Raw genomic sequence first — 25801 nt, 5'->3', positions numbered from 1 at the left:
CAGTGGACAATTTGGTGCGGCTGGAATCTGCTGTCCGTACGGCTTTTGCCCGACGTCAGCACCTTGTTGCTGTATTTTTCGATCTGCGGAAGGCGTATGACACCACATGGAGGCATCACATCCTCGCCACGTTGCATGGGTGGGGTCTTCGTGGTCGGCTCCCGGCTTTTCTTCAAACCTTTTTATTGCGCCGCTCTTTCCGGGTGCAAGTCGGTGCCACCTCTAGTTCCTCTTATATCCAGGAAAATGGGGTCCCGCAGGGCTCGGTGTTGAGCGTCTCGTTATTTCTAGTGGCCATTAATGGTCTGGCTGCAGCAGTGGGGTCGTCGGTGTCTCCTTCTTTGTATGCCGACGACTTCTGCATCTCATTTAGCTCCACGACTACGGGAGTCGCCGAACGCAGGTTGCAAGTCGCCGTTCGCAAGGCAGCATCATGGGCTCTGGCTCATGGTTTTCAGTTCTCTGCTGCCAAGACTCGGGTTATGCACTTCTGCAGGCGTCGGACGGTCCACCCTCATCCTGACCTTTACCTCGACGGCCACCTGCTTGAAGTGGTGGACACTTGCCGCTTCTTGGGACTCGTGTTTGATGCCCGGCTCACATGGGTTCCTCATGTTACTCAGCTGAAGCAAAAATGCTGGCGGCACCTCAACGCCCTCCGCTGCCTTAGCCACACGTCTTGGGGTGCAGATCGCTGCACGCTACTGCAATTGTACAGAGCCCTTGTGCAGTCCCGGCTTGATTATGGGAGCCTGGCCTATGGGTCTGCGTCACCCTCAGTGTTGAAGTTGTTAGACCCCATACATCACTGTGGGGTTCGGCTTGCTACTGGCGCTTTTCGCACCAGCCCCGTGGATAGTCTACTGGTGGAGGCCGGGGTTCCCCGCTACGGATTCGCCGCCATCGTCTGCTCGCCGACTATGCTGTCCACGTACATTGCTCGCCAGGCCATCCCAATCGTCGCCTGCTTTTCCCTGCCATGGTCCACCACCTGCCCGAACGGCGACCTCGGTCTGGGCTTTCCGTAGCTGTCCGTGTCCAGTCCCTGCTGTCAGAACTGGGGTCATTCCCTCTTCTGCCTCCCTTCCGGGTCCGTACACCTACGCCTCCCTGGTGTTTGTCCCGGCCGTCCGTCCATCTGGATTTGGCACAGGGACCTAAGGACTCGGTTCCGCCTGTGGCCCTCCGTCGCCGTTTTCTTGCGCTCCTCGACTCATTTCCGGGCTGTGAGCCTGTCTACACTGATGGTTCCCTGGTTGATGGTCGCACTGCCTACGCTTTTGCTCACACTGCCCATGTCGAGCAACGCTCCTTGCCGGCTGGCTGCAGTATTTTTACTGCAGAGCTGGTGGCCATCTTGCGAGCTCTTGAGCATATGCGTTCCTGCTCAGATGCGTCCGTCGTCATCTGCAGTGACTCCCTGAGCAGCCTCCAGGCCATCGACCGCTGCTATCCCTCTTCTCCTCTGGTGTCCTCTATTCGGGAGTCTGTTTCCACCATTACCCACTCTGGTCGTTCGGTGGTTTTTGTTTGGACGCCAGGTCACGTTGGCATCCCGGGGAACGAACGTGTTGACAGGCTGGCCAAAGGGGCGATAGACGCCCCAGCTTTGGAGATCGGCCTTACGGCTCGCGACCAGCAGCTGGTGTTGCGCCGTAAGGTACTTGGGATGTGGGCTGCTGAGTGGCGTGGCATGACAGCCCCGAATAAACTACGGGCTGTCAAGGGGACGACCGATGTGTGGCGTTCCTCCCTGCGGGCTTCTCGCAGGGACTCGGTAGTCCTGTGTCGGCTGCGCATCGGCCATACCTACCTGACGCACGGCCATCTGTTACGTCAGGAGGATCCCCCCTTGTGTCAGTGTGGGTCCCGTCTGACGGTCGGCCACATTTTGCTGGAGTGACCTCGACTGCGCACACTCCGGCAATCTTTTAATCTCCCGGGCACTTTGGCTTTGGTTTTATCCGACGATGCCTCCATGGCTGATACCGTTTTAAATTTTATCCTTGGTAGTCCGTTTTATGGTTCGATTTAGGGAGGTCTTGCGCCTTTCCCTATCTGTGTCTATTGTCCTTGTGTCTGTTGCTGTTCTGGTGTGCCGTGAGATGGTTGACTCTTTCCCATTTTTGATCTCGTGGTCAGTCAACCAGTCTCCGGCCATCTTCCTTTCTTCTGTTTCTTTCTGTCTGGTGTTCCTCTGTCCTGTTCTTGTCTGTAGTGTTTGTTGCTGCATTTGTGTGCTTTTAGCGCCTGGGGGGACGTCTCCTCCCCCTTTGGTTTTTGTCTGCTCCGTAGCGTTTCGGCTCGCCTGATTTTGGAATGGGGGACTGATGACCTTCGCTGTTTAGTCCCCCTTAAACATACCAACAACAACAACAACGACTCCACATCGGCCATACGTACCTGACGCACGGCCATCTTTTGCGTCAGGAGGATCCCCCCCTGTGTCGGTGTGGGTCCCGGCTGACGGTCGCCCACATTTTATTGGAGTGTCCCCGACTGCGCACCCTCCGGCAGTCTTTTAATCTCACGGGCACTTTGCCTTTGGTTTTAAGCAACAATGCCTCCATGGCTGATGACGTTTTAAATTTTATCTGTGGTAGTCCTTTATATGGTTCCATTTAGGGAGGTCCTGCTCCTTTCTATTTGTGTGTCTCTTGTCCTCGAGTCTCTCATATTTGGTTGCAGATTTTAATGTGTAGTCGGTTGGTTGACTCTTTCCGTTTTTTGATGTCGTGGTCAGTCAACCAGTCTCCGGCCATCTTCTTTTCTTCTGTTTCCTTTTGTCTGGTGTTCATCTGTACTCTTCGTGTTTGTAGTGTTCGTTACCGCATTTGTGTTCTTTTAGGGCCTGGGGGGGTGTCTCCTTCCCCTTGGGGTTTTACCTGGTTTCGTGCATTTCTGTCTCGCCTGTTTTTGGAATGGGGGACTGATGACCTTAGCTGTTTAGTCCCCCTTAAACATCCCAACAACCACCACCACCATCTCTAAGCGTGGTAGAGTAGACTTTGATGCTGCACAATATGACCCTCAGTCGTTCCCCTCGTTGGCTGCGCCATGGGAGGGACGCCGATCTAGTGCCAAGCGGGAGCCTTACGTACCGCAATACCTTGTCTGCAGCAGGACTGATGGTGACTCCTTTCTTATGACGAAGCCTCTGTTTTTTGTGGAACACCTGGAGGATAAGCCCCCAGAGGCTCAGCATTCGTTTGCTGGGTACGGGCTTGGCGACCCCGGGGTTCCTGAGCTGGGGACTGGTAAGCGCAGCCAGTCCCCTGTCACCGTAACCTCTAAGCGTACTTCAACGACCACCGTGCGGCGCGGCGGTGGAATGTTGTGTGTCTCAGGGAATGGGGATCTTGGCTTGACAGCCCGGATCGCGAGGATGGAATAAACCTCTATAAAAAAAACCTCAATCTCAAGGTGTGCTGCGCGCTGATGAGATGCATGGCTGTTGAAGTGGAACAGTCGATAGCGGGCAACCTCTGGGGAACCTGCCGCACCTCAGTTGTATAAGGCTTACCTAGGCATGCGGGGCTCTGTCTAGGTGGACTTCTAGTTCCCTAGCTGCTCGTGGGACCGAGATGGATCCTTCGAAATTCTCTTTTCTTCCTCCCAGCGGAAAGGGTGGGCCGCTGGAAGGTTCTAACACCCAGTCTCTTAAGAGGGCCCGTGCAGTCAGTCCCCCTGACTCCGGCGCTTCTTTGAAAAGTCCAGTCTTAGGTAACAGAATGCATTCTGGTAATCCGAATGTGTTTCTCATTGTGAAACGGAAGGAGGGTAGTTTCGAGAAGGTTTCGCCCTTCTATATACAAAAGGGATTGGAGGGAATCTGTAGCTCCTTAAAATCGATGAAGCGCTTACGTAATGGGACCTTGCTAGTGGAATCTTCCACTTCCCAGCAAGCAACTAACCTCCAATCTGCTAAATGCCTTGGAGAGTATGCCATAGACACCGAACTGCACAGCACCTTGAACTATAGCAAAGGTGTTGTGACATGCCGGGATCTAGCTGATATTCCCAAGGAAGAACTGCAACGTGAGTGGGCTCCGGAAGGTATCGTTGATGTCCAACACATCATGAAGAGGGTTGATGGCACTCTTGTCAAATCCGACTCCTTTATTCTGACCTTCAGTAGCACAACACTTCCTGAACATGTTAAAGCTGGCTTCCTTCGCCTTAGTGTGAGGCCTTATTTCCCGGCCCCAATGCGCTGTTTCAAATGCCAGCGTTTTGGGCATACCACCTTAGGCTGTAAAGGGGAAGCGACTTGTGGAAACTGTGGTCAGGCTGCTCATGAAGGAGTTGGTTGCTCGTCTCCGGCTAAATGTCTTAATTGCTCTGGGAACCACCCTGTTTGGAGTAGGGACTGCCGCATATTTTTAGAGAAACGCAAGGTCCAGGAAATAAAAACAACCAAGCGTATCCCCTATGGTGAGGCCAAGAAGATTTATAAGTCGATGCAACCTCCCACATTTGCTACATCTTTTGCATCCCTGGTACAGAAGCCTACTCCAAAAGTCGATGCCTCAACGCAGACTGAGGTGGTGAGTGTTGGCACTAACACCTGTAGCTGTCAGTGCACTTGCAACGCAGCCAGTGTTCCAGAGCCAGTAGCCCCTACTCGAACCCCCCTGTGGGTTCGGGGGTTAGAATCGGCCCGCGGTATTCCTGCCTGTCGTAAGAGGCGACTAAAAGGAGTCTCAAACGTTTCGGCCTTATGTGATGGTCCCCTCTCGGGTTTGACCTCCATCTATCCAAATTATTCCGAAGAGCGAGCCAATTGGGGAAGGGCACCTTACATGGTGCACTGTATCCTTCGTGCAATTCGACCTATTGCCGTCTTTCTCGTCGTTGCGATGGTGTCCCGCTCGTTTTCGATCTCATGGGCGATTACCACGCTGCACTCTGCAGTGTTTCTTTTAACTGTGACGACGACCTTGGCCATTTTTGCACCTAATATCCAGCACGGTAGCCAGTCCGTTGTGGTGGGGTCGCCATGTACCCTCTTGGTTGTAGCCCCCTGACAACACAGGGATCGCTCTACTGATGCCTGCGCCGTTCACTCCCCACGTATGCCGAGGAGTAGATGCCCATCTCCCTGGGGCATCGGGACTCCCGGCAATGGCCATCCTGCCAGGTGGCCTTTGCTGTGGCTGGGTGGCGCCCGTGGGGAGGGCCCTTGGTCGGAGTAGGTGGCATCAGGGCGGATGACCCGCAATGAAGCGTGGTACATCATCTGTCGCTGGCGGCCAGCCGCCAGCAGTCTCTAAGCGTTCTCGGGCTCAATTTAATGCTGAAAAGTACAATCCGAAAACGTTCCCCTCTCTGGCCACGCCGTGGGAGGAACGTAAATCTCAGGATGGCAGTAGCACTTATTCGCCCCGATTCTTAGTTTGTACGAGAGCTGATGGGGAGTCTTTTCTCTCAACAAAGCCTCAGTTCTTCGTCGAGCATTTAGAGGACAAGTTTGGGGAGGTGGAGGGCTTGTCAAAAATGCGCTCTGGATCGGTCCTGATCCAAACGGCATCCTCTACCCAGTCACGACGGTTACTTGCTTGTGATAAGTTGGGGGATGTTGCTGTTACGATCACACCACATAAGAGTTTAAATATGGTCCAGGGAGTTATTTACCATAAGGACCTTCTTTTGCAGTCTGATGACGAGCTGCGCGCCAACTTAGAGCGCAGAGGTGTACATTTCGTCCGGCGCGTTCATCGGGGTCCGAAGGAAAATCAGATAGCTACCGGTGCCTTCATCTTGGCCTTCGAGGGTGATACGTTACCGGAAAAGGTCAAGGTGATGGTCTACCGATGTGACGTCAGGCCCTATATTCCTCCCCCGATGCGGTGCTTCAAGTGCTGGAAGTTTGGCCATATGTCTTCCCGCTGCACTTCCAGCGTCACATGTCGAGATTGCGGACGCCCGTCTCATCCCGATACTCCATGTGCCCCGCCTCCCATCTGTGTCAACTGCGGGGAGCACCATTCACCTTGCTCGCCAGACTGCAGAATCTTCCAGAAAGAACGCAAAATCATGGAATATAAGACCCTGGACCGACTGACTTATACTGAAGCCAAGCGGAAATACGACCGATTACATCCCGTGCGAATGACGTCATCCTACGCCGCCGCTACGACACCTGTGCCCGCCCCATCAGTTTCACGACTTCCAGCCAGCTCGATAACCAGTAAGACTCCTCCTGCCCCCTTGCCAGTGGGGGGCTCTACCCACCGGGTTGCTCCTGCGCCACCTACCTCAGGGGCAACACCATCCCCCCCATCAGGGACGTCCGTCCCTGCTTCTAAGCCGGAGAAGTGTCCAACTTCTTCGGCTTCTCACGCTCGCAAGGGGTCCCTCGGGTCCCTCCCTTCCCAGGTTTCCACCAGTGGGAAGGCTGACGACCGCCAGTGGCGTAAGTGCCCGCAATCAGCTGGTCGACGGGCTTCACGATCCTCCTCAGTCCCGGAGACTGAATCGGTGAAGCCCTCCCAGCCAGTTAAACCCAAGGAGCAGCGTGAGAAATCAAAGAAGAAGAGCTCGAAGCCCAAGGAACTCGCGGTGGCAGCCACCCCACCGCCACCTTACAGCTCTGCGTCTGAGGACGAGGTGGAGATCCTGGCGTCCGCTGAGGACCTAGAACTCGCCGGTCCCTCAGACGCCATGGATAACACTAGCACGGGTGCTCAATCGGAGGCAGCAGGTGACCCAGCGGCGTAATCTGCCTTCCCCGTCCTGTCACGCCTTTCTCAGCCATGGACAATACCATCCTCCAGTGGAACTGCAGCGGTTTCTTCCACCATTTAGCTGAGCTCCGCCAACTTCTCAGCCTTCGCCCTTTCTTCTGCATTGCTCTCCAGGAAACTTGGTTTCCGGCGATGCGAACCCCCGCCCTCCGTGGCTATCGGGGTTATTACAAGAACCGAGCAGCTTATGAAAGGGTGTCTGGTGGCGTCTGCATTTATGTCCTTCACACTCTGCACAGCGAATCTGTCCCTCTCCAGACGCCTTTAGAGGCTGTCGTTGTACGCGTGTGGACGCCACAGGCTGTTACCGTCTGCAGTCTTTACATTCCACCGGATGGTGATGTCTCGCAGCATGTCCTGGCTGCACTGGTCGCCCAATTGCCGCCACCTTTCTTGCTATTGGGCGACTTCAACGCTCATAACCCTCTGTGGGGTGGGTCAGTGGCAACAGGTCGAGGCGCCATCATTGCGCATTTATTGTCGCAGCTCGATCTCTCGCTGTTAAATGATGGTGCCTTCACACACTTCAGTGTGGCGCATGGCACCTACTCCGCCATTGACCTTTCAATCTGTAGCCATAGCCTCTTACCGTCTGTCCAATGGAGTGTGCATGACGACCTGTGTGGTAGTGACCATTTTCCGATCTTTTTGTCACTACCACAGCGCCACTCTTCTGGGCGCCCTAGCAGATGGGCTATGAATAAGGCTGACTGGGACTTGTTCTCCTCCACTGCCGCTTTTGAGCCTCTCTCTACCGATGACATTGATGCGGTGGTTCAATCGGTCACCACCGGCATCGTTACTGCCGCCGAATCTGCCATTCCCCATTCCTGTGGGTCCCCTCGGCGGAAGGCTGTGCCTTGGTGGTCGCCTGAGATCGCTGAAGCGATTAAAGATCGCCGGCGGGCGCTCCAGCGTCACAAGCGACACCCCTCCCTCGACCACCTTATCGCCTTCAAACGGCTGCGTGCGCGGGCCCGCCTCCTTATCCGCCAAGGCAAGAAGGAGTGCTGGGAGCGGTATGTGTCCACCATTGGCCTCCATGTCACTCCCTCGCAGGTCTGGGCCAAGATTCGACGCGTCCACGGCTATCGGCCACCTGCCAGCGTCCCTGCGCTCTCACTGAATGGAGCAGTTTGTACTGACTCCGACGTCATTGCCAATCGCTTAGCAGAGCATTTTGGTATGAGTTCCGCTTCTGCGAATTACCCCCAGGCCTTCCGCTCCATTAAAGAGCGGATGGAACGTCGGAGCCTTTCGTTTCGCACCAACCACCCAGAATCTTACAATGCTCCATTTAGTGAGTGGGAATTTCGCAGTGCCCTCGCTGCTTGCCCTGATACCGCTCCTGGGCCAGATGGCATCCACTGTCAGATGCTGAAACACCTTTCAGTGGATTGCCAGCGGCGCCTTCTCGATCTTTACAACCGTCTTTGGGTCGAGGGGGAGTTTCCGTCGCAGTGGCGGGAAGGCATTGTCATCCCCGTTTTGAAGCCTGGAAAGAACCCTCTGGAGGTGGACAGCTACCGTCCCATTAGCCTCACCAACGTTCTTTGCAAGTTGCTTGAACGGATGGTGAGCCGGCGCTTGCATTGGGTACTGGAGTCTCGGGGCCTTCTGGCTCCATCTCAGGGTGGGTTCCGTAAAGGCCGCTCCGCCGCCGACAATCTGGTGAGCCTGGAGTCGGCCATCCGTACTGCCTTTTCCCGCCGTCAGCACCTGGTCGCTGTCTTTTTCGACATGCGGAAGGCGTACGATACGACATGGCGTCATCACATTCTTTCTACGCTTCATGGATGGGGTCTTCGGGGTCCTCTGCCGATTTTTATCCGCAATTTTCTGTCGTGTCGTACCTTCCGCGTGCAAGTCGCGGCCTCGTATAGTTCCTCCCACGCCCAGGAGAACGGTGTGCCACAGGGCTCTGTTTTAAGTGTCTGTCTGTTTTTAATAGCCATTAACGGGCTTGCTGCGGCCGTGGGAAATTCTGTCTCCGCTTCCCTGTATGCTGACGACTTCTGCCTTTATTGCAGCTCTACTGGCATTGCAGCTGTTGAACGTCAGCTACAGGGCGCTATCCGTAAGGCGCAGTCTTGGGCTGTAGCGCATGGGTTTCAGTTTTCGGCAGCCAAGACCTGCGTTATGCATTTCTGCCGGCGCCGAACAGTCCATCCTGAGCCGCGGCTTTATCTTGCCGACGAACTCCTTGCTGTGGTGGAGACCCACAGGTTTTTGGGGGTGGTTTTCGATGCCCGGTTGACTTGGCTGCCTCATATCCGGCAGCTTAAACAGACGTGTTGGCGGCATCTCAACGCTCTGAGATGCTTGAGCAACACCCGCTGGGGCGCCGACCGCTCTACACTGTTGCGGCTCTACCAGGCGTTAATCCAGTCCCGTCTGGATTATGGGAGCCTGGCTTATGGCTCAGCATCCCCATCTGCGTTACGGGTGCTGGACCCGATTCTCCACAGCGGGATACGCCTTGCCACTGGTGCTTTCCGCACCAGCCCTGTGGACAGCGTACTAGTGGAGGCAGGTGTACCTCCACTGCGGTTCCGACGCCAACGTTTGCTGGCCGCTTATGCTGCCCATGTACTAAGCTCGCCCGGGCATCCAAACTATCGCCTCCTGTTCCCGCGGTCGGTCGTCCGTATGCCAGAACGTCGGCCGCGGTCTGGTTGTACAATAGCGGTCCGCGTCAAAGAGCTTCTCTCTGGGCTCCAGGGTTTCACTGTTCCACCTCCTTTCCGGGCTACTTTGCATACACCCCCATGATGTGTTCGTCGCCCTAGCCTTCGGCTCGACTTGGCACAGGGCCCTAAGGACTCAGTCCCTCCTGAGGCCTTCCGCCGCCGCTTTTATTCCATCCTGGCCACGTATCAGGGCTCTGGTGTTGTTTACACTGACGGTTCGATGGTTGCTGGTCGTGTCGGATATGCGCTCACTCTAGGGGACCATTCCGAACAACGTTCCTTGCCGGATGGCTGCAGCGTTTACACTGCTGAACTGGTCGCCATCCTTCGTGGCGTAGAGTATATCCGCTCCTGCTCAGGTGAGTCCTTCGTTATCTGTAGCGATTCCCTGAGCGGTTTACGAGCTCTCGACCAGTGTTTCCCTCGTTCTCGTCTGGTGATGGCTCTCCACGAGTCTCTGCATACTCTCGCCTGTTGCGGCCGCTCTGTGGTCTTTGTGTGGACCCCCGGTCATGTCGGTATCCCGGGTAACGAACATGTTGACCGCCTGGCGAAAGAGGCCACCAGCAAGCCATCTCTGGACGTTGGCCTCCCAGAGACTGATTTGCGGGCAGTCTTCCGCCGCAAAATCTTGGCGCTATGGGACGCTGAATGGCGGGAACTGCCAATGCGCAATAAACTCCGTGCTGTCAAGGAGACGACGGCTGTGTGGCGGTCATCCCTGCGAGCCACTCGCAGGGACTCAGTAGTTCTTTGCCGGCTCCGCATTGGCCACTCCCGGCTGACACACAGTTATCTACTGCGCCGGGAGGACCCTCCTCTATGTCGCTGTGGGGCAGCTTTGACAGTGGCCCACATTTTGCTGGCCTGCCCCCTTTTAGCTGTGGTCAGGCAGACATTTGCGCTGCCTGCTACGCTCCCTGCCCTTTTAACAGACGACTCCACTATGGCTGACTCAGTTTTACGTTTTATTCGGGCAGGGGGATTTTATCGTTTACTCTGAGTGTTTCTGTTTTCTTTTAATGATTTGTGTTGATTCTGGCCTTTGGCCTATGGTTTTACACTGATTTTTTAATGTGTTTCTCAGTGGTTGGTCTTTCCTTTTTATGTCTCCGGTCGGCCAACCACCGTCACACTCTGTGTGGTTTTAGTTTGTTTTGTCTTGTCTTTGTCTCAGTATCTCTTGTTCTGTGTCGTCTGTGATCTCTTCTGTTCCTTGTTTTTATTCTCTGTGGGTGTTCTTTGTCTTTGGAAAAAGGGACCGATGACCATGGCAGTCTGGTCCCTTTAATCCCCCAAACCAACCAACCAACCCCTACTCGAACGGCAGACAAAAGTACAGTGGCGGACTTGGTCCAGCCCCTCGCGCCTCCAACAGCTGAGGTTGTCCCCAAGCCCAGTGCGCCAATTACCACTCCCACATCCGCTCCCCCAAAGTCCACCAAGCCACAGAAAGCTACTGTGCAGCAGCAACAGCGGGTCAAATCCCGTGGTAAACCATCTGACCATGCGGATGTTGTTTTACGCGAGGCTTCATCTGACTCTTCCCCAGAGTTGATGGAGTACGATGTATGTGTGGGGCAATCATCTCGTCCCACGCCTGCCCCCCCACCTGCTGACGCGTGGCGTGAGGCAGTTTTAATTCCTTTTTAAAACCTGGGAAAGACCGCTCGAGTCCAAGTAGCTACCGTAGTATTGCCCTCACTAGTTGCATAGGGAAGACCTTGGAGCGGATGGTCAACCGCCGCCTTGTCTGGATGTTAGAATCCCGGCAACTACTTAGTCGCTATCAGTGTGGGTTCAGGAGGTTTCGTTCCACCTTCGATAACCTTGCCCTCCTGGAGGCGGCTATCCAACAAGCTTTCCTACGCCGTCATCACCTTATAGGTGTATTTTTCGACATCGAGAAGGCCTACGATACCACTTGGCGGCGTCTCATCCTGGAGCAGCTTCACGAATGGGGTTTTCGTGGTTGTCTTCCTCTTTTTATTCAGTCTTTCCTCTCGCCACGATATTTTAGATACCGAATCTGATCGCTTTGAGCAGGAGAATGGTGTCCCTCAGGGTAGCGTTTTAAGTGTGACTCTGTTTGCCATCGCTATTAATCGCATTACGTCCATGGTGAACAGTCCTGTCCAGTGTTCTTTGTTTGTGGATGATTTCTCTTTGTTCTGCTCTTCTTCAAGCCTTGCAACGACAACTCGTCAGTTGCAACTTACGATTAGGCGTTTGGATGACTGGGCGCTGAAGAGTGGATTTAAGTTTTCCACCGAGAAGTCTGTATGTGTTCTTTTTAACCGTTCTCGTTCGATTTTCACCTTTCCTGAGTTGCGCTTGAGGGACACTATTCTTTCTTTTAAGGACACGGTGAGATTTCTGGGGCTCATTTTTGACTCGAGGCTCACGTGGTTACCTCATCTTAAAGACCTGAAACGGCGGTCGCTTCAGGCTTTAAGCATTTTAAAATGTCTTAGCCACAGTACATGGGGAGCTGACAGGACTTGTCTGCTCCAGTTTTACAGGGCGTTTGTGCGATCTCGGCTCGATTATGGGTGCACGGTGTATGGGTCTGCGAGGCCTTCTTACTTACAGTTGTTGGATGTTGTGCACCATGAAGGGCTTCGGTGGGCCACTGGGGCATTCCGAACTAGCCCCATACCAAGTCTCTGTGCAGAGCCTGGTGAACCGCCACTTCATATGCGGCGACAGCCACTTACAGTGCGCCAGGCGTATAAAACTTTGTCCACACCATACACCCCTGCATACCATACCGTTGCTCAGCCTCCTCTGGCACGATTGTTTCATAACCGGCAACGTGCGACGCAGCCCTATGGGATTCGCGCACAGGATTGCCTCGCTGCAATGTCTATGGCTGGTCTTCGTGTTTTACGTCGCGGTTGGAGCAGATCTCCACCTTGGCTCCTCCGAAGACCCAAACTTATTTTAGATTTGACTCGTTTTAAGAAGGATGGCACGCCAGATTTTACATTCCAGTCACTTTTTTTTAACATTTTAGATGTGCATCACGGTTTCACTGTCGTTTACACTGATGGCTCCAAACAGGAGAATTTCCTTGGCTTTGACTGTGGTGTTCCCTGACCATGTTACCCGGATTCGCCTCCCTGCTGAATATACCGTTTTCGCAGCGGAGCTCCGCGCGATCCTGACGGCAATGGAGCAGATGCATCGTGTTCGGGGCGATCGATTTCTTCTCTGCTCCGATTCTCTTAGTGCCTTACAATCGCTGCAGAATCTGTACCCGACTGAAGAGATGGTCCAGCTGATACATAGCCAACTGTACTTGCTCCAACAGCGGGGTAAAGAGGTATCCTTCTGCTGGGTGCCTGGTCATGTCGGCATATGGGGCAATGAGCAGGCTGATCGGGCTGCCAAGGAGGCCTGCAGAGAGCAGGATGTGGTCCAGTGTCCTATCCCTTTGCAGTCAGTCATCGCTGCACTCCACAGGAAGTGCATGGAGTTGTGGGAGGACGAATGGCTGGCGGTGACGGCCAATAAACTGCGGTCGGTAAAGTCAACCACTCAGCCGTGGCGTTCCTCCTGTCGGTTGCTCAGGTGGGAAGAGGTGGCCCTCACACGTCTTCGGATCGGGCACTGTCCTCTGACGCATAGCTATTTATTACGGCGGGAGGATCCTCCATTTTGTGATGCTTGTGGTGTGCACATCTCTGTCCGCCACATTTTAACAGACTGCATTTTATACCGTGATGCAAGGGCAGAAGCACAAGTTGATGGTGATCTGCCCTGTGTTTTAGCTAATGATGAGACGTGTGTGTCTAGGGTTTTTAAGTTTTGTGATGCGTCTGGACTCTGGCCTAAACTTTTAGGCTGGAGGTTTTAGTGTATTGCAGAGTGGCTGACTCCTCCCTTTTTTTCCTTGCGGTCAGCCAGCCACTTCCATCTGCTGCATTGTTTTAGCCCCCTCTCTCGTTTTCTTCCTGTGTTGTCCATGTTTTACTGCTGACGCCCTGCTTCATCCCACGCTTCGGTGTGGGTGAGCACATGTTTTCTGATGATTGTTTCCCGTGTTTTATGTTCCGTTTTATGTAAATACTCTGAGCATTTTTTTTTTTTTTTGTTTTTTCCTTGACACCCGTTTCACTATGATACTGCACGGGCGCTGAAGACCTTGCTGTCGTGCACACACAAAACCCCTCTACTACTACTGGAGGATAAGTTTGGGGAAGTGGCGGGGTTGTCTAAAATGAGGAATGGGTCCATCCTCCTCAAGACGTCCTCCCCAGCCCAGTCACGAGCGTTGCTCTTGTGCGATAAGCTGGGTGACGTCCCTGTTACCGTCACTCCCCACAGTAGCTTAAATATGGTCCAGGGGATTATTTACCATCGTGACCTCTTGTTACAATCCGATGACGAGCTGAGAGCCGACCTGGAACGACGTGGAGTCCATTTTGTCCGTCGTGTACATAGAGGGCCCAAGGCTAACAGGGTGGCCACCGGTGTCTTTATCTTGGCCTTCGAGGGTGATGTTTTGCCCGAGAAGGTCAAGGTGATGGTTTAGCGTTGCGACGTGAAATCATACGTCCCTCCCCCGATGCGGTGCTTCCAGTGCTGGAAGTTTGGGCATATGTCCTCCCGTTGCCCATCCAGCGCTACATGTCGAGATTGCGGACGCCCCTCTCATCCCGATTCTCCATGTGCGCCTCCGCCTGTATGTGTCAACTGTGGGGAGCACCACTCTCCATGCTCGCCGGATTGCCCCATTCTTCATAAGGAGCGGAAGATCATGGAATTTAAGACCCTGGACCGGCTTACTTATCGAGAGGCAAAACTGAAATATGAAAGGTTGAATCCTGCTTCCATTCGACCATCTTTTGCTGCAGCCACGTTATCGTCGCCCACGCGATCGACGGTTGTCGCCTCATCTGTGCCGCCTTCAGTGTGCCCTCGGGGCCATGTATCTCTGTCTGCCCCCCTCGTGTCTGGGGGCAAGCCGTCCTCTGTTGCCCCCTTAGCAGTTGGGGGCAAACCCTCTTCTGTCGCTCCCCCCACGCTTACTTCGGGAGTAACATCTGCTCCACAACCGGGAGGCTCGATTCCTCCCCCTCCTTCTCCGGCGGCGTTGCCTCCGCCGGTTCCTCTCTCACGGAAGGGGTCCCTCGGGGCTCTCCCTTCCTCCGTTTCTTCTCCTTCCCAGCCAGATGTCAGACAGTGGCTGAAGGTTCCGCCACCTGCTGGTCGTAGGGCTTCTGCGTCGTCGTCAGCCTCCGACGCTCCTTCAGAGAAGCTCTCCCAGCCCTCTCACCCTAAGGGCCGACGTGAGAAGAAGGAACGGCATGTGTCCAAGAAGAAGGACGTTCCGGCGGTTTCAGCACCGCCTGCTGTACCTAGTCCTGGCTCCGGGGATGAGGTGGAGATCCTCGCCTCTGCCGCGGATCTCGCCCTCACGGAACCCTTGGGGGCCTCTCCTATGGACTCAGCTGACTCTCCCCCGGTGGCGGCAGTTGGCTCTGAGGCGCTGTCTGCCTCTTAGTCGCATTCACGCCTTCCCAGTCCCTTCCTGCTTCCATTCTCCAATGGAACTGCGGTGGTTATTTCCGCCACCTGCCTGAGCTCCGGATGCTTCTGAGTGATTCCCCTGTTCTCTACATTGCTCTGCAGGAAACTTGGTTTCCTGCACTGCGGACCCCCGCCCGTCGCGGTTATCGGGGATACTATAAGAACCGTGCTGCCTGTCAACGAGCGTCAGGTGGGGTTTGCCTCTTTGTTCACCACTCTGTCTGTAGCTCGCCAGTACCCCTTCAGACACCTTTAGAGGCAGTTTCTGCCAGGGTTGAGCTCTCGCCGGCTATTACTGTTTGCTCTGTTTACATTCCTCCGGATGGGGAGCTCCCTCGACATGTCTTGGCTGCGCTGCTGGCTCAACTCCCGCCACCATTGCTGCTTCTGGGCGATTTCAATGCCCACAACCCTCTATGGGGTGGGACTGTCTCTGATGACCGCGGTCGGGCCGTGGAGCATTTGTTGGCTCAGTTCGACCTTAGCCTCTTGAACACCGGTGCTCCCACGCATTTCAGTGTTGCCCATGGCTCGTTCTCGGCCATCGATCTCTCTCTTTGCAGCCCTGGACTTGTCCCATCGCTCCACTGGAGGGTGCACCCTGACCTGTGCGGTAGTGACCATTTTCCCATCTATTTGTCACTTCCCCAGAGTCGTTCTTCTGGGCGCCTGCCCCGCTGGGCTCTCCACAGGGCAGACTGGCCGGCTTTTACTGCTGCTGCTGCCATAGAGTCTCCCCCACAGGGTGACATTGACGAGGTGGTCCGTGTTTTAACCACGTCCATCATTTCAGCGGCCGAGGCTACCATCCCCCGATCTTCTGGCCTCCCTCAGAGGAAGGCTGTACCCTGGTGGTCGCCGGAGATTGCTGAGGCTATTCGCGACCGTCGGCGGGCTCTCCAGCGTCATAGGCGGCACCCGTCTCTCGAGACCCTCATCGCCTTTAAGAGGCTCCGTGCCTTGGCCCGTCGTCTTATTGCACGGCGTAAGCAGGAGTGCTGGGAGAGGTATGTCTCATCCTTGGGCTCCCATGTCTCCCCCTCACTCGTGTGGTCCCGGATCCGGCGGATTTATGGATACCAGACCCCTATGGGTGTCCCTGGGCTCTCCTTGGACGGCGCTGTCTGCACGGACGCTGCCGCCATTGCTGAACGGCTTGCCGCGCTCTTTGCTCAGAGCTCTGCGACTGCTGCATCTTTCCCCCCGCCTTTCGCTCTCTAAATGTGCGAGCCGAGCGGACGCCGTTCTCATTCCACACGCGTCGTTCTGAAACATACAATGCTCCTTTCAGCGAGAGGGAATTCCTCGCTGCCCTCGCCGATTGCCCTGATACAGCACCAGGCCCAGACTGAATCCATGCGCAGATGCTGAAGCATCTCTCCAGGGACTACCTGAGACACATTCTCGCGATATTTAATCGCATTTGGAGCGAAGGCGTGTTCCCGTAGCAATGGCGAGAGGGTGTTATTGTCCTCATCTTGAAGCCCGGTGCGGACCCACTGGCGGTGGACAGCTATCGTTCCATTACCCTCACCAACGTTTTGTGCGAATTGCTCGAACGTATGGTGGGACGGCGTTTGTGTTGGGTCCTTGAGTCGCGCGGTCTCCTCGCTCCATCCCAGGGTGGCTTCCGTCGGGGCTGGTCTGCAGTGGACAATTTGGTGCGGCTGGAATCTGCTGTCCGTACGGCCTTTGCCCGACGTCAGCATCTCGTTGCTGTATTTTTCGATCTGCGGAAGGCGTATGACACCACATGGAGGCATCACATCCTCGCCACGTTGCATGAGTGGGGTCTTCGTGGTCGGCTCCCCGCTTTTCTTCAAAGCTTTTTATTGCGCCGCTCTTTCCGGGTGCAAGTCGGTGCCACCTCTAGTTCATCTTATATACAGGAAAATGGGGTCCCGCAGGGCTCGGTGTTGAGCGTCTCCTTATTTCTAGTGGCCATTAATGGTCTGGCTGCAGCAGTGGGGTCGTTGGTGTCTCCTTCTTTGTATGCCGACGACTTCTGCATCTCATTTAGCTCCACGACTACGGGAGTCGCCGACCGCAGGCTGCAAGTCGCCGTTCGCAAGGCAGCATCATGGGCTCTGACTCATGGTTTTCAGTTCTCTGCACCCAAGACTCGAGTTATGCACTTCTGGAGGCATCGGGCGGTCCGCCCTCATCCTGAACTTTACCTCGACAGCCACCTGCTTGAAGTGGTGGACACTTGCCGCTTCTTGGGACTCGTGTTTGATGCCCGGCTCACATGGGTTCCTCATGTTACTCAGCTGAAGAAAAAATGCTGGCGGCACCTCAACGCCCTCCGCTGCCTTAGCCACACGTCTTGGGGTGCAGATCGCGGCACGCTGCTGCGATTGTACAGAGCCCTTGTGCAATCCCGGCTTGATTATGGGAGCCTGGCCTATGGGTCTGCGTCACCCTCAGTGTTGAAGTTGTTAGACCCCATACACCACTGTGGGGTTCGGCTTGCCGCTGGCGCTTCTCGCACTAGCCCCGTGGATAGTCTACTGGTGGAGGCTGGGGTTCCCCCACTGCGGATTCGCCGCCATCGTCTGCTCGCCGACTATGCTGTCCACGTGCATTGCTCGCCAGGCCATCCCAATCGTCGCCTGCTTTTCCCTGCCATGGTCATCCATCTGCCTGAACGGCGACCTAGGTCTGGGCTTTCCGTAGCTGTCCGTGTCCGGTCCCTGCTGTAGGAACTGGGGTCATTCCCTCTTCTGCCTCCCTTCCGGGTCCGTGCACCTACACCTTCCTGGTGTTTGCCCCGGCCGTCCGTCCGTCTGGACTTGGCGCAGGGACCCAAGGACTCGGTTCTGCCTGTGGCCCTCCATCGCCGTTTTCTTGCGCTCCTCGCCTCATTTCCGGGCTGTGAGCCTGTCTACACTGATGGTTCCCTGGTTGATGATTGCACTGCCTACGCTTTTGCTCATGCTGCCCAAGTTGAGCAACGCTCCTTGCCGGCTGGCTGCAGCATTTTTACTGCAGAGCTGGTGGCCATCTTACGTGCTCTTGAGCATATGCGTTTCTGCTCAGGTAGGTCCATCGTCATCTGCAGTGACTCCCTGAGCAGCCTTCAGGCCATCGACCGCTGCTATCACTCTTCTCCTCTGGTGTCCTCTATTCAGGAGTCGGTTTCCGCCATTGCCCGTTCTGGTCGTTCGGTGGTCTTGATTTGGACGCCAGGTCATGTTGGCATCCCGGGGAACGAACGTGTTGACAGGCTGGCCAAAGGGGCGGTCGACGCCCCAGCTTTGGAGATCGGCCTCACAGCTCACGATCAGCAGCTGGAGTTGCGCCGTCAGGTGCTTGGGGTGTGGTCTGCTGAGTGGCGAGGCATGATGGCGCCTAATAAACTGCGTGCTGTCAAGGAGTCGACCAATGTGTGGCGCTCCTCCCTGCGGTCTTCTCGAAGGGACTCTGTTATCCTGTGTCGGCTGCGCATCGGCCATACATACCTGACGCACGGCCATCTTTTGCGTCAGGAGGATCCCCCCCTGTGTCACTGTGGGTCCCGGCTGACAGTCGCCCACATTTTATTGGAGTGTCCCCGACTGCGCACCCTCCGGGAGTCTTTTAATCTCCCGATCACTTTGCCTTTGGTTTTAAGCGACAATGCCTCCATGGCTGATGACGTTTTAAATTTTATCTGTGGTAGTCCTTTATATGGTTCCATTTAGGGAGGTCCTGCTCCTTTCTATTTGTGTGTCTCTTGTCCTCGAGTCTCTCATATTTGGTTGCAGATTTTAATGTGTAGTCGATTGGTTGACTCTTTCCGTTTTTTGTTGTCGTGGTCAGTCAACCAGTCTCCGGCCATCTTCTTTTCTTCTGTTTCCTTTTGTCTGGTGTTCATCTGTACTCTTCGTGTTTGTAGTGTTCGTTACCGCATTTGTGTTCTTTTAGGGCCTGTGGGGGGAGTCTCCTTCCCGTTGGGGTTTTACCTGCTTCGTGCATTTATGTCTCGCCTGTTTTTGGAATGGGGGACTGATGACCTTAGCTGTTTAGTCCCCCTTAAACATCCCAACAACCACCACCATCTCCTTCCCCTTGGGGTTTTACCTGTTTCGTGCATTTCTGTCTCGCCTTTTTTTTGGAATGGGGGACTGATGACCTTAGCTGTTTAGTCCCCCTTAAACACCCCAACAACCACCACCACCACCTATTCAGGAGTCTGTTTCCGCCATTACCTGTTCTTGTCGTTTGGTGGTCTTTGTTTGGACGTCAGGTCACGTTGGCATCCCGGGGAACGAACGTGTTGACAGCCTGGCCAAAGGGGTGATCGACGCCCCGGATTTGGAGATCGGCCTCACGGCTCGCGATCAGCAGCTGGTGTTGCGCCGTAAGGTGCTTGGGATGTGGGCTGATGAGTGGCGTGGCCTGCCATCCCTGAATAAACTGCGGGCTGTTAAGGAGACGACCGATGTGTGGCGGTCCTCCTTGCGGGTCTCTCGCAACGAGTCTGTTGTCCTGTGCCGGCTGCGCATTGGGCACACATGGAAGACGCACGGCCACCTATTGCGACGTGAGGACCCACCTTTATGTCGCTGCGGCTCCGTTTTGACAGTGGTCCACATTTTACTAGACTGTCCACTTTTAGTTGTGCTCAGGCAGTCGTTCCCACTGCCTGACTCGCTCCCTGCCCTTTTAACAGATGACTCTGCTATTGCTGACTTAGTTTTACGTTTTATTCGGGCAGGGGTTTTTTATCATTTAATCTGAGTGTTTCTGTTTTATTTGATTGTTTTGTGTTGATTCTGGCCTTTGGCCTACGGTTTTAAACTCAGTTTTTAATGTGCTTTTGGTGGTTGACTTTTCCTTTGTTTTTGTTCCTACGGTCGGCCAACCACCATCGCACTCTGTGTGATCTTATTTTGTTTTGTCTGGTCCTTGTCTACGTTTCTTTTGTTCTGTGTCATCTGTCTCCTATTCTGCTGAACATATTTTCTTCTCTGTGGGTATTTTTTCGTATTTTGGGAAAAGGGACCGATGACCTCTGCAGTTTGGTCCCTTCCATCCCTAATCCAACCAACCAACCAACCAACCAACCATCCATGACATCCCTGAATAAATTGCGGGCTCTCAAGGAGACGACCGATGTGTGGCGCTCCTCCCTGCGGGCTCCTCGCAGGGACTCTGTCATCCTGTGTCTGCTGCGCATTGGCCATACCTACCTGACGCACGGTCATCTTTTGCGTCAGGAGGATCCCCCCGTGTCGGTGTGGGTCCCGGCTGACGGTCGCCCACATTATGTTGGAGTGTCCTCGACTGCGCATCCTCCAGCAGTCTTTTAATCTCCCGGCAGTTTGCCTTTGGTTTTATGTGACGATGCCTCCATGGCTGATGACGTTTTAAATTTTATCCGTAGTAGTTCTTTTTATGGTTCCATTTATGGAGGTCCTGCACCTTTCCCTTTCTGTGTCTTTTGTCCTCACGTCTCTCAAAATTTGTTGCTGTTTTGGTGTGTAGTCGGATGGTTGACTCTTTCCCTTTTTTTTTTGTTCTCGTGGTCAGTCAACCAGTCTCCGGCCATCCTCCTTTCTTCTGTTTCTTTCTGTCTGGTGTTCCTCTGTCCTGTTCTTGTCTGTAGTGTTTGTTGCTGCATTTGTGTTCTTTTAGCGCCTGGGGGGACGTCTCCTCCCCCTTTGGTTTTTATCTGCTCTGTAGATTTTCGGCTCGCCTGATTTTGGAATGGGGGACTGATGACCTTCGCTGTTTAGTCCCCCTTAAACATCCAACAACCACCACCACCACCACTGGCCCAGGTTCATGTTACAGTGTGCTCCTTGTATTTACCACCCGCTGAGCTCATTGACAGTGAAGCCCTCACACGGCTCATTGATCAGCTACCCCGTCCCTTTCTCATTTTTCGTTCCTTTTACTGTGTGTCAGGGCGCTGATGACCTCGATGTTGAGCGCCCATAAACCCCAACACACACACACCTTTCTCATTTTAGGAGACTTTAATGCTCATAATGCATTATGGGGTTCCAACAAAACCTGCCCCAGAGGCCAGATGATTGAGCAGTTGCTCAGGACTTCCGACGTCATACTGCTGAACACAGGTCAGGCCACGCATTTTAGCACCGCTTCAGGTTCGTCTTCTGCCACAGACCTCTCTATTTGTTCGCCTGTGCTTGCGGACATTGCTCAGTGGGTCGTCGACGACGACCTTCATGGCAGCGACCATTACCCTATCTGGCTCCGCCAGTTGAAATGGGTCGTGTCGCACAGCCGCCGAAATGGTTGTTCCGGAAGGGAAACTGGACGCTCTACCGGCAGTTGGCTGTTTTTGAACGGTGTGAAGGCGTCCAGGATTGGGTGGATCACATTACGGCGGTGATGCACCATGCCGCTGATGTATCCATACCAAAGTGAAAGGGAACACCTGTGAGGCAGCCTGTCCCTTGGTGGAATGACGACTGTCGTACCGCCATCAGAGACAGGCGGGCGGCTTTGAGGAGATTCCGTCGGTGCCCCACTGCTGCGCATCTGACAACTTTCCGGATAGCACGGGCGCGGGCGAGAATAATCGTTAGGGAGAGTAAACGGAGGTCTTGGCGTGAGTTCCTGAACTCCATCAATAGGCCCACATCTTCAAGCAGAGTATGGGAAGCCATTAGGAGGATCTCAAGGCGATACTCTCGACCGCCACTAGCCGCTATACGTGAGCGGGGGTGTCTCCTAACATCTCCGAGAGACATCGCCCGAGCGTTGGCAGAATCTTTTCAAACTATTACGGCCGATTCTAGCCAGGACCCAGAATTTTTTGCGCTATCGTGGTACACAGGAGAGGGCTGGTTTTGATTTCCGTTCACAGAACACTGAGGAATACAACCAGCCTTTCTCTTTGTGGGAGTTGGACTCTGCACTGTCCATATCTCGGGATACCGCACCTGGTCCAGACCTGATATCGTATAGCATGCAGCAGCAGTTGGATATGCGGTCAAAGGAAGTCCTTCTTCAACTTTTTAATGAAATTTGGAAGACAGGCGACTTTCCTAGTTCGTGGAAAGAATCGATTTTAATTCCCCTTTTCCCCCCTGCGGGTTCGGGGGTTAGAATAGGCCCGCGGTATTCCTGCCTGTCGTAAGAGGCGACTAAAAGGAGTCTCAAACGTTTCGGCCTTATGTGATGGTCCCCTCTCGGGTTTGACCTCCATCTATCTAAATTATTCCGAAGAGCGAGCCAATTGGGGAAGGGCACCTTACATGGTGCACTGTATCCTTCGTGCAATTAGACCTATAGCCGTCTTTCTCGTCGTTGCAATGGTGTCCCGCTCGTTTTCGATCTCATGGGCGATTACCACGCTGCACTCTGCAGTGTTTCTTTTAACTGTGACGACGACCTTGGCCATTTTTGCACCTAAGATCCAGCACGGTAGCCAGTCCGTTGTGGTGGGGTCGCCATGTACCCTCTTGGTTGTAGCCCCCTGACAACACAGGGATCGCTCTACTGATGCCTGCGCCGTTAACTCCCCACGTATGCCAAGGAGTAGATGCCCATCTCCTTGGGGCATCAGGACTCCCGGCAATGGCCGTCCCTCCCCCCTGCGGGTTCGGGGGTTAGAATAGGCCCGCGGTATTCCTGCCTGTCGTAAGAGGCGACTAAAAGGAGTCTCAAACGTTTCGGCCTTATGTGTTGGTCCCCTCTCGGGTTTGACCTCCATCTATCCAAATTATTCCGAAGAGCGAGCCAATTGGGGAAGGGCACCTTACATGGTGCACTGTATCCTTCGTGCAATTAGACCTATTGCCGTCTTTCTCGTCGTTGCGATGGTGTCCCGCTCGTTTTCGATCTCATGGGCGCTTACCACGCTGCACTCTGCAGTGTTTCTTTTAACTGTGACGACGACCTTGGCCATTTTTGCACCTAAGATCCAGCACGGTAGCCAGTCCGTTGTGGTGGGGTCGCCATGTACCCTCTTGGTTGTAGCCCCCTGACAACACAGGGATCGCTCTACTGATGCCTGCGCCGTTCACTCCCCACGTATGCCAAGGAGTAGATGCCCATCTCCCTGGGGCATCGGGACTCCCGGCAATGGCCATCCTGCCAGGTGGCCTTTGCTGTGGCTGGGTGGCGCCCGTGGGGAGGGCCCTTGGTCGGAGTAGGTGGCATCAGGGCGGATGACCCGCAATGAAGCGTGGTACATCATCTGTCGCTGGCGGCCAGCCGCCAGCAGTCTCTAAGCGTTCTCGGGCTCCATTTAATGCTGAAAAGTACAATCCGAAAACGTTCCCCTCTCTGGCCACGCCGTGGGAGGACCGTAAATCTCAGGATGGCAGTAGCACTTATTCGCCCCGATTCTTAGTTTGTACGAGAGCTGATGGGGAGTCTTTTCTCTCAACAAAGCCTCAGTTCTTCGTCGAGCATTTAGAGGACAAGTTTGGGGAGGTGGAGGGCTTGTCAAAAATGCGCTCTGGATCGGTCCTGATCCAAACGGCATCCTCTGCCCAGTCACGACGGTTACTTGCTTGTGATAAGTTGGGGGATGTTGCTGTTACGATCACACCGCATAAGAGTTTAAATATGGTCCAGGGAGTTATTTACCACAAGGACCTTCTTTTGCAGTCTGATGACGAGCTGCGCGCCAACTTAGAGCGCAGAGGTGTACATTTCGTCCGGCGCGTTCATCGGGGTCCGAAGGAAAATCAGATAGCTACCGGTGCCTTCATCTTGGCCTTCGAGGGTGATACGTTACCGGAAAAGGTCAAGGTGATGGTCTACCGATGTGACGTCAGGCCCTATATTCCTCCCCCGATGCGGTGCTTCAAGTGCTGGAAGTTTGGCCATATGTCTTCCCGCTGCACTTCCAGCCTCACATGTCGAGATTGCGGACGCCCGTCTCATCCCGATACTCCATGTGCCCCGCCTCCCATCTGTGTCAACTGCGGGGAGCACCATTCACCTTGCTCGCCAGACTGCAGAATCTTCCAGAAAGAACGCAAAATCATGGAATATAAGACCCTGGACCGACTGACTTATACTGAAGCCAAGCGGAAATACGACCGATTACATCCCGTGCGAATGCCGTCATCCTACGCCGCCGCTACGACACCTGTGCCCGCCCCATCAGTTTCACGACTTCCAGCCAGCTCGATACCCAGTAAGACTCCTCCTGCCCCCTTGCCAGTGGGGGGCTCTACCCACCGGGTTGCTCCTGCGCCACCTACCTCAGGGGCAACACCATCCCCCCCATCAGGGACGTCCGTCCCTGCTTCTAAGCCGGAGAAGTGTCCAACTTCTTCGGCTTCTCACGCTCGCAAGGGGTCCCTCGGGTCCCTCCCTTCCCAGGTTTCCACCAGTGGGAAGGCTGACGACCGCCAGTGGCGTAAGTGCCCGCAATCAGCTGGTCGACGGGCTTCACGATCCTCCTCAGTCCCGGAGACTGAATCGGTGAAGCCCTCCCAGCCAGTTAAACCCAAGGAGCAGCGTGAGAAATCAAAGAAGAAGAGCTCTAAGCCCAAGGTACTCGCGGTGGCAGCCACCCCACCGCCCCCTTACAGCTCTGCGTCTGAGGCCGAGGTGGAGATCCTGGCGTCCGCTGAGGACCTAGAACTCGCCGGTCCCTCAGACGCCATGGATAACACTAGCACGGGTGCTCAATCGGAGGCAGCAGGTGACCCAGCGGCGTAATCTGCCTTCCCCGTCCTGTCACGCCTTTCTCAGCCATGGACAATACCATCCTCCAGTGGAACTGCAGCGGTTTCTTCCACCATTTAGCTGAGCTCCGCCAACTTCTCAGCCTTCGCCCTTTCTTCTGCATTGCTCTCCAGGAAACTTGGTTTCCGGCGATGCGAACCCCCGCCCTCCGTGGCTATCGGGGTTATTACAAGAACCGAGCAGCTTATGAAAGGGTGTCTGGTGGCGTCTGCATTTATGTCCTTCACACTCTGCACAGCGACTCTGTCCCTCTCCAGACGCCTTTAGAGGCTGTCGCTGTACGCGTGTGGACGCCACAGGCTGTTACCGTCTGCAGTCTTTACATTCCACCGGATGGTGATGTCTCGCAGCATGTCCTGGCTGCACTGGTCGCCCAATTGCCGCCACCTTTCTTGCTATTGGGCGACTTCAACGCTCATAACCCTCTGTGGGGTGGGTCAGTGGCAACAGGTCGAGGCGCCATCATTGAGCATTTATTGTCGCAGCTCGATCTCTCGCTGTTAAATGATGGTGCCTTCACACACTTCAGTGTGGCGCATGGCACCTACTCCGCCATTGACCTTTCAATCTGTAGCCATAGCCTCTTACCGTCTGTCCAATGGAGTGTGCATGACGACCTGTGTGGTAGTGACCATTTTCCGATCTTTTTGTCACTACCACAGCGCCACTCTTCTGGGCGCCCTAGCAGATGGGCTATGAATAAGGCTGACTGGGACTTGTTCTCCTCCACTGCCGCTTTTGAGCCTCTCTCTACCGATGACATTGATGCGGTGGTTCAATCGGTCACCCCCGGCATCGTTACTGCCGCCGAATCTGCCATTCCCCATTCCTGTGGGTCCCCTCGGCGGAAGGCTGTGCCTTGGTGGTCGCCTGAGATCGCTGAAGCGATTAAAGATCGCCGGCGGGCGCTCCAGCGTCACAAGCGACACCCCTCCCTCGACCACCTTATCGCCTTCAAACGGCTGCGTGCGCGGGCCCGCCTCCTTATCCGCCAAGGCAAGAAGGAGTGCTGGGAGCGGTATGTGTCCACCATTGGCCTCCATGTCACTCCCTCGCAGGTCTGGGCCAAGATTCGACGCGTCTACGGCTATCGGCCACCTGCCAGCGTCCCTGCGCTCTCACTGAATGGAGCAGTTTGTACTGACTCCGACGTCATTGCCAATCGCT

This window comes from Schistocerca americana, chromosome 8 (genome assembly GCF_021461395.2).
Source record: "Schistocerca americana isolate TAMUIC-IGC-003095 chromosome 8, iqSchAmer2.1, whole genome shotgun sequence".
Lineage (NCBI taxonomy): Eukaryota > Metazoa > Arthropoda > Insecta > Orthoptera > Acrididae > Schistocerca > Schistocerca americana.
The sequence above is the reverse complement of the archived record's forward strand: the minus strand, read 5'-3'. Positions refer to the sequence as shown.